Here is a 9,556-nt window from a genome sequence, read left to right as displayed (position 1 = left end):
TTGGGGTTCTCTTTCCAGCAGTTGCTAACTGTAGACCTTTAGCTTCTCCAGACCTCCACATGCTCATCCAGGGATTCAGCAGTGGCCATACCGCGCATTCTTGCACAGGGGCCAGCTGTGCTGCAGCTTTGCTGGTTCTCTTTGGAGGCAAAGCCCCTGCACTGACAGTTACTGAGAAGAAAGAGCTTGGGCTGTTTCTTGATGTTCCTGGTGAAATGCTGCGTGGTGGGCATCCCATTTATGTAAGGCACATGATATCATTTGTCTTCTTTGCCTCTTAGAAGCAAAAAGTTCTAAAGACCTGGCTGCATTTAGTGATAAACAAGGAATACAGGCAAGCAGTGAGAAATGTTTGGATCCAAGCAAAACTAGCACACTCATTTCTGGCTTTTATTTCCTGAAGTATTCCCAAAAGTCATGGACATTATTCCATCTAATTTGGAGATACTTAAAACCATTCATTGAGCAAATAGTAAAACCCATCTTCAGTGGGTTCATTATGTTTACACCAATCCTATTTAGCTAATGTTGCATTTTCTTAACTTGTACTTTCCATGGAGTAATTGTGAGTCAAAAAGAAAAAAGAAAAACACGTAAATTAATCAGCGCTTAAATAGTAAACAGTATACCTAAATAGAGAATTAGCAGGAGGAACATTGGCAAAGGCAGGGTGCTTTAACGTGTATACTTCTGAGTAAACGCAACTTTCGATGACTGATCTTTTCTTTCTTTCTTTCTTTCTTTCTTTCTTTCTTTCTTTCTTTCTTTCTTTTTTTTAAGATTTTATTTATTTATTCATGAGAGACACAGGCAGAAAGAGAAGCAGGCTCCATGCAGAGAGCCCGATGTGGGACTCGATCCCAGGACTCCAGGATCACACCCTGGGCCAAAGGCAGGCACTAAACCACTGAGCCACCCAGGGATCCCCTAACTGTTCCTTTCTTATTGTCATCTCAGTTTGCTGGATGGATGTTAGAAAAATACTGATGCATTTATCCATCTTGGGTCTGTATCCTTGGCAGGGCTGTAGATTGATGCAATGTGCATTTCTGAGAGACAGCAGCAGCTCCTCATCCTCTTCATTCGTTACCAGTGGGTGCTCAGCTGTGGGGACTTAGTGGTCTGGAACAGCTAGGCTCCTCTTGCCTCTGGAGGGTCACACGGTGCACTCACACATGAGCCACTCTCACTCATTTTAATGGGAGCTGTGTGTGGTTCTGGAGTGATTTAGCCTTTTTACACTATTCCACTTTGGGAACCCAAAACTTTTACACTGTCCTCCTGATTGGCAGTTTCTTGGATTCGGGCCACTAGGGCATCACCCATTTCTCAAAGTCATACACGAAACTGGGTTACTCACATTGGCCAAACGGTATTCTCTAATGGTGTTTTCCAAATACAGAAGGAATGCCCAGTGGCTACCTTTTTCTGCCTGCCAAGCACTGCTGGTTGCCTGACATGTAGTACCTGCGGTCCTTGATAGCACCCTGTAGAGCAGCTGCTGTTGTGCCGTGGAGGTTAAGAGAGTAAGACCCAGCCAAGTGTCTAGCAGCAAATCACAAGGCTGCATCTCCTCTGTGTGCCCCTGGACAAGTCAGGCAATTTCTCTGAGCCTCAATGTTCTCATATGTAAAAGGAGAATATTACTGTCTACTTCTTAGGTTGTTATGGGGACAGCCACGTGGAACACATCACCAGGCAAGAGGAAAGAACCCCTCATTGTGCAAATCAGGTTGGGTTCAAAAGGTAAAAGCAGTCATATCACTTACAGCATCCACAGCTTTCCTAGACAAGAATAAAATTCTGTAACTCTTCAGTCTTTCTTTTTTTTATTTTTTTATAATAAATTTATTTTTTATTGGTGTTCAATTTACCAACATACAGAATAACCCCCAGTGCTCATCCCGTCAAGTGCCCCCCTCAGTGCCCGTCACCCAGTCACCCCCACCCCCCGCCCTCCTCCCCTTCCACCACCCCTAGTTCATTTCCCAGAGTTAGGAGTCTTCATGTTGTCTCCCTTTCTGATATTTCCCACACATTTCTTCACTCTTCCCTTATATTCCCTTTCACTATTGTTTATATTTCCCAAATGAATGAGAACAAGGGCAAAATCTGCTCCTCTCAGGACCCCATTTTAATAGAAATTAGATGAAGTCCTTCATCAGCCCCCTCAGAGCAAGTCTCATGGGTGGCACCTACCTACTGGTTAGAAAATTCCTTTTTAAAGCCCATCTTCACAACGGACTTTGACTCCCTTCTACTTATAAAGGTCCATGGTGAACCCTCAACCCCATCCTCATCATGTCTGTCTTTGTTTTGTCCTTGGGAAAACCTGCCAAAACCAAAGACTAATAATCCTTAAAGCAGTTATGCTGAAGTCCCTCCATCCTTGTTCTTCAGATAAGGCTGAGAGAAAGGGACATGAGGACTCCAGAGTGGAAAGTGTCTAGTGGGCTAGTCATCACTGGCAGGAATGAGAATTGTACAAAATCATAATAAACATATTTATAGTTCTACTGGTCCCCTGTATGTGACTGCCACCCTACAGGACAAAGTCCTATCTCTGCCTCGGAATGCACCAGTGCTTTTGCTGGAAAAAATTCTGTCTCCATATAGGGCATGCAGAGTCCTCAGACTGGGACCTCACCTCCAATGGCTATGTCTCTAGCTGTAAGCACACACATTTCAGAAACAGTGAGTGCAGAGGGACTGAATTTCTGTGACTCCCTATTGAAGTTGGGTTCCGGGGAAGCTGGGTCTGATAATTCAGCATGAAGGTAGTTTATCAAAGAGTGTCTTGGGATCCACACCTGTGGAGGGAAGAGAAAGGGAGCAGAGGGAGGACCAAGCTTCAGTGAAGACCTGGGACAGCCTCACATCTCTTATGGGAAGCTTGCGAGCCAAAATGGCCCTTCTGAAGACTCTCTGACTTGGGTTGAGATGGCTAATGTCTTACTACTCATCCCTATCCCCAGCTCCTACTAGGGACAAGTCAGGCATGTGGATCTTACCAGAGGAGGCACCATCTGGGGCCAGCTATCTGAAGCCAAGGCAATCTCTGAAAGGCTGCCTGCCAATGCCTCTGCCCCCAGGATCAACCAGTCCTTCAGTGAAGGACAGTCTTGCTGGTGCATCATAATGTCCATGAGTGTCCCCCCGAAACACACACATTCTGCATGAGCTTCAGTGACCCAGTCTCTTCCCCTGTGACCACTCCCATATTCAGACCCATGGTGGAGAACACAGTGAGGATAGTTTCTCCAGGTCTTTGGCTTTGGATGTTCCAGGATTATGAGAAGACGGAGGGGAGGGAAATTGGATAGAAGGAAAAGGTAAGAGGAGAATGGAGGGTGAGAAGGAAGGCAACATTTAGGAACCAGCAGGTTGTGTAGGGCACGGAAGTAGGTGGTTTATATCCTCCATTCAATGCAATTTCCAGCACTTTCCCTTAGAAAGCACCATGTGGCTAACTGCCATCTTGTAGATAAAGAATCTGGGGCTCAGTGAGTAAGTAGCAAGTACAAGTGTTTTGTCTCGAGTTTCTTTTGCTTTAAAATCTGTGTCTGGAGCTGTGGTGCTCCTGGTTCTGAATACAACCATGCGATGGCAGCGCCACAGCCACATGCAGCTGACATCAGCTTCCGGGGTCTCCACACGCCCACCTCCTCCCTGTCCTCCAAGCCACTGTATCTGCTCCCATATCTGGAGCTCGACTTACCTCTTCCACCTTTCTTCTCACCTCTTGCCTACAAGCATGTCATTCTCTAGCTTCAATAAATACGTGTGCAAAGGATCTTGGGGGGTAGCTCAAGACTCACAGCTGTACAGTAGCCTTCACCGCATTTCCTCCCCACTCCAGTGCACCCCACCTGTATTGACCAAACTCCCTGCTATAAGAATGTTAGAGAAAGACTCTTGAGAGATCACAAGGGACAGCCAGATGGCTGACGAATTCAAGACAATGTACATTGGAAAGTACTTCCCCCAAAGTACATTCACATCACACGGTGCACGCTTACACGCCTGTGGGAACGGCTCTACCGTTTTATACATGGGATCTCAATCCACACAGAAAAACTTCAAGAGGCAGATTTTCCCCTCGTTTCAGCTCTGAGGAGACTGAGTACCCAAGGGCGCCCGAGTTGGGAGGTGGTGCAGCCCTGCTTCAGATCTGACTCTCTCAGATTCTAAGTCTTAACTTTGAACTTGCCCCAGTGAGACACAGACATCAACTATCACACCCCATCCTACCACTTAGCTGGGAGCCCAGCCTTGCAGGGGAGGTCCCTGTGAAGTGAGGTGCGGGTTCTATTTTATTCTCCGCTCTGGACCCATGAGACATGTAATCCTGTAGTTCATGTATGTGTACGCATAATTACAAACACATTTCGGGGTGTCTGTTCCTATGAAATGGTCAATATGTGTTGAATGTATTGGGGAGCATCTATCTTGATTTAGATACCTATGAACAATCAATTAGTATATCCTATTCACATCACCCACAAATAAGCACACACACACTCTCACACACACAGACACACACAGTCATGATGATCTTCCCTCTTGGGGATGTTTGTTCAGAGGCTGGCTCTCGCCTGCCTCCTTAGGGCGGGGGCGGGGGGGGGGCTTGCACAGGTGTGAGTGTGGGTGGAATTTATTTTCTAAACAAGTGAGAAAATGACAAAATGAACAGAAAAACCACAAAGGCAGCTATGGCTGTTGATCTTGATTTTTTTTTTAATTTTATTATTTTTAATGCGGACAGAAGATGGAGAGAGGGAGGGAGGGAGGTGATAGGGTGGTTTAAGGAGTGGGTGGGGAGAGAGGGACAGAATGGAGGACAAAAGAGAAAATGGGATAAAAGTAACTTGGCCACACTCCCCTCTTAGAACAAATGAGCCTAGCTGCTGCTGCATGCTGTTGAGCCCATCTTATGAATTACCACCCATTAGCAGACGGGAGATACACCGCAGGGAGGTGTGAGGAGGTTGGTTTTCATATTGTCAAAGTACTGATGACTTTGCTCAAACCAGGTCCAAAGGCTATAACCACAGAGCTTGTGTGTGAGCACCTAGTCTCTTAGTTGCTTTAAATTGCATGACTCAGAGTGTAATGGCAATTCTTTTGGTTTTTGTGCTTCCATTTCTGTGAGACGCATGATTAAAAATCCGATTTGCTTTTTTACTCGTCAAGCCTTAATCAGCTACCCTGCTGGGCTGGAGTGAGAGCCTCAGTAATCAGCCTGCTTTATAGGGAAGGCAGGGGTAGCGATGGGACGTGGGAACACTGCCTTCTTAGGGTTTTCCTTAAACTCTGAAAGCATCCCCTTCCTGCTACATTTCAGTCACAATCTGTGATCAATTAGCTAACTAGCTCCCCCTCTTGAAACTTTTCTTTCAGATAAAAACTGCTTAATGCTATCAAGAGAAGATTTAACATCAGACTAATCTTTGTTTATGGCCATCCTTGGAATCGATCATGTCGGTGGGGGGAGGAGGGATGTGGTTGTGTTAAAAATCTGTCCAAAGCAAAAGCAGCAACTGTGCCGTTATTTTAATTACGTCTAACAGCTTTCAAGTCATCTTTTTGACTTAAAGGTGTTTTGACACAGCCTGAAAAGGAAAGGAATCAGAAGCACTTACCTGCAGAGTTAGCTGAAAGCTGTCACGGGCTTAAAGAGTTAAGGCAGTGAAAATGTTTGTCACCCAAAAATACGAGTTTGTGCTACTGTCTGGAATTTGGACTCTTGACAAAATGCCGTGTCATGCCTTATTTATTTTGTACTGTTAATCATTTTATTTCTGTTTTGATCTAGACATTTTCTCTTTTCACCTTGTCATTGAAAGCGAGAAAAAGTCTTGACTATCTTTATAATCCAAGCAACGAATTTATTATGTGATATATACGTTTCGGAGCAAGGTAACGGGGCCGCAGTGTGATATACAGGTTTCAGAAGGTAAGACCAATAGCAGAGAGATACACTGAGCAATAATCGGTGCTCAGGTACTGTAACAAACTTCTATCTCTTTAAACCAGCTGTTCTCAGACACAGCTGCGTATGTATTCGAATCCTGTGGAGAACTAACTCATTATTTATGCCTGGCTCTCAACCTCCAGAGATTCTGATTTCTTTGGTCTGGAAGGTAACCTGGGTGTCAGGCGTGTAAAAAGTTCTCCAGGTGATTCAAATGTGTAGATATGGTCGGGACCCCTGTTTTAAGCAAACCATACTGCCCACACACAATTTTATTGAGGAAAAATTGGCAAATATAATTGTATTTATGCGCTTGTGATATAAGGGCAGCCAGTCACCCAGGATCTTCTCATTCGTCCCCGTCCTGGTTTTGCTTCAATGTTTCCCTCCAGGGCCCCAGACAGCATCGCCAGAGGTGGCTCTGGTGCTGCTTCTGGGGCTACCAACCCAAGCCAGCACCTGGACATGCCAGTTTGAAAGAGCTTCCCTCAACAACATGCCACAGATTTTGTGGGTTGAACATCAGAAGTGTATTTCCTCAATTCTGGAGGCTAAAGTCTGAGGTCAACTATCGGCAAGGTTGGTTTCTCTGAGGCCTCTGTCCTTGGTGTGCAGACAGCCACCTTCTCCCTGTGTACTCATGTGGCGTCCCCTCTATGTCCTAATCTCTTCTTATAAGGACAGCTGTCATACTGGATTACAGCCTATCCTCATGACCTCATTTGACCTTAATTACCTCTGCAAAGGGCCCATCTCCAACTATGCTCACACTCTGAGATACTGGAAGTCTGGGCTTCAGTTTAGGAACTGAGTTGGTGAGTGGGGAGGGGATTCATCTCATAACAGCTAACCAAGAGGGGTGTTTGCACTGCCGACATGAACGCCTTTGTCATCGCTCTCCAGTACCTGTGACTGGGAAAAAATAGTGTCAGAGAAATTAGGATGCACCAACGTTTCTGAACAGCCTTCCTGAGCTCATTTTATCAGTAAAATTAAGAGTCAAGGTACCAGCCAGGGAGGCTCTGTGGCCATATCAAAGGGCAGAATTAGCCTGAGGAATGGACTGGGAAATCTATCTTCCACTCCAAGGACCATCCAAAGGGCCTGAAAGCCTTTCCCAGGATCCTGGGAAGTAGGGAGCCCCCACCCTCATACCCCTGGTAGGTTGAAGGAGGGTGAGCTGTTTCCTCTGATGCTGCTGGTTCACGGCACCTGGACACTCTAGTCCCAAACACAAGCACCTGGCCATCACCGTGACCATGATGACTTGGACACTAGAGGCCATGAGGCGGCTGGAAAGGCCATGTTGGTTCTCCTCATTAACAGCAGAGCGGTACTTATGGTCTCTCAGTGATTGGATCTTTGGACATTTAGCTTGTTGTTGGTCTTTCCTAAGCTTGAGCCTCACACCCCCCTTAGCATTTCTGGATTGGAGTTATTCTTTCTTTCTGTTCCCTACCTCTTGAGGTTGGATATATGTCCACTTTCATTCCTGTAAGAGAAGGGTCAGTGGGCTCTGTTTTCAGATTTCTTCAAGTTCTCTGACTCTTTCCACCCCCTTTGAGTCTCCCTTCTCCCACAGCCAGTCAGCCATAGCCTTCCGTGTGAAACTCAGGGTTTACTTCATGTTCTAGAAACACAGGATTGCACTGTGTTCTAGAGATTTCTATACGTAGTGATTGGGTCCTCTGTTTAGTGCTTCGGCATATCTGCATTATTTCAGGTCGTCTTCTTTGGCTTCATCAACACTTTTGAAAACAACTCAGGGTCAAGACTAGATAATAAAATTAAATGAATAAAGTGTTATTTTGAGCTCCCTGAGAACATGGGCCACCTACCCGTGAGTTTCTGACACTATGTAGATACATATTTGAAATATAGTGAATTGAATAGAATCAGACTTAATTTAATTAAACAAATCCATTTCTGTCAAAGCTGGGAGGGACCTATGACTCTGTCTCCAGAGATGAGCAAACTCCAAGCAGGGGCGCCAGTCTCAGGCCATGCAGGGAGTCAGATCAGACGTGGGTTTAGCTCTCCATTGATCAATGCCTACATTAATTAATAGATCACATGCCTCAAGATTCATGAGCACTTTGCTTTAGGAAGATGTCAAAACAGGATATTATTTCACGGTTTCCCATTTAGCACATTTCCAAATGGCACATGAGTTTTAAAAATGAACCGAGGTGTGGATGTTAGAAATTGAAAAACACCCATTACATTCAAAACACACAGTCCCTTAGACAAGACCATGTGGCTTGCAGGCCACAGGGAGAAGGTCGCCCGTAATAAAGGAGCTGGATTGAGTTTGCTGATGGCCAGCCCCGCTCAGCTACTAACAGCCATCTGGATTGTCGATGTGGAGGCCAGATTGCTTGTTATGTCCACCAAGTGAGTTGTCTTGCCCTGGAAAAACAAAATACAAAACATCAACAAAAGAAACCTGTCATCTCCCTGTCTTCCTCCGTGGAAATGAGCTTTCTTCCAACTTGTGCTGGTGGCACAGCCACTGAGCTCATCTCTGCAAATCTGGAGGGTGACAGCTGCCAGCGGGGCGTTTGGACAAGAATCCGATGGGCAGGCAGAGGGTTCCAGATGAGGAAGCCACAAGAAGGCATTTGGTGTATTGTTCCCTCGTGCAGTCAGCAGGAGTTCAAGAACACAATACCTATTTATTAGCTGAATGACAATCTTTTCCCTCGCTCACTTTGCTATATAGAAAATGAAGTTTGGGGCTGTTTGTCTGCAGAGCCCTCACGCTCTGCAGCTCCCTTTCCTTTGTTTCTAAGAATACGCAAATCACCAAAAGGCTGAAAATCTCTCCTAAAAAAAAAAAAAAAAAAAAAAAGCTGGTCTGATTTGGTATTTAATTAAGGCTTTTGTCTCTGTTTTGGATTAGTGAATCTTCTGCTTAGAAGGTGGTTGTTCTGACTTTCCTTCAAGTTTCTTCTTAAGTTGTATTAATTTTGCTGTGAATTGTTTTGAGATGCTGACCCAGAGGAGCAGAGCTCGTGGCTTTCTTGAAGAGTGTTCTCCTATCAGTGGAGTACAGCAAAGCCAATATTTTCCCAAGTAAAATGGCAGCCATTTATCAAATCAATTGCAGCAATTTTACACTGCAGTCCTGCGAATTTTGTACCTATTCATAAAATGTCTGTCTCGAAAAGCACAATACATTTTGCAAACTGCTGCACAGGGGAAGCATCTACCAAATCACTTTATTTGATGCAAAAAAATATATTAATTTGTAATTGTGATAACACATCTTACACTGACCACTGCACCAAAGACGGCGGGTGGGGGGGAGGGGGCAGGGGGAGGCAGGGCATATAATCAAGGACTCAGATAAAACAGCGTTCAGAAATCCTGAACCACCTTTAGGATTTACCTTGAGATTTGCAGGTAGGGTATGGTGATGCCATGCTGTTTCATTGAAACAGGAAAACATTTATGGATAGTTTGGATAAAATTTTCTTTCTCACGAGAAGCAGAATTTATCGACTTTAGTTTCCTCAAGCAAAGATTTCAGAGGTGCGCTCAAGGTGTCTGCATGAAGAGAACAAAAGCTCATTTACAAGA

This window comes from Nyctereutes procyonoides, unplaced genomic scaffold (assembly GCF_905146905.1).
Source record: "Nyctereutes procyonoides isolate TBG_1078 unplaced genomic scaffold, NYPRO_anot_genome, whole genome shotgun sequence".
NCBI classification, from domain to species: Eukaryota; Metazoa; Chordata; class Mammalia; order Carnivora; family Canidae; genus Nyctereutes; species Nyctereutes procyonoides.
The sequence above is the reverse complement of the archived record's forward strand: the minus strand, read 5'-3'. Positions refer to the sequence as shown.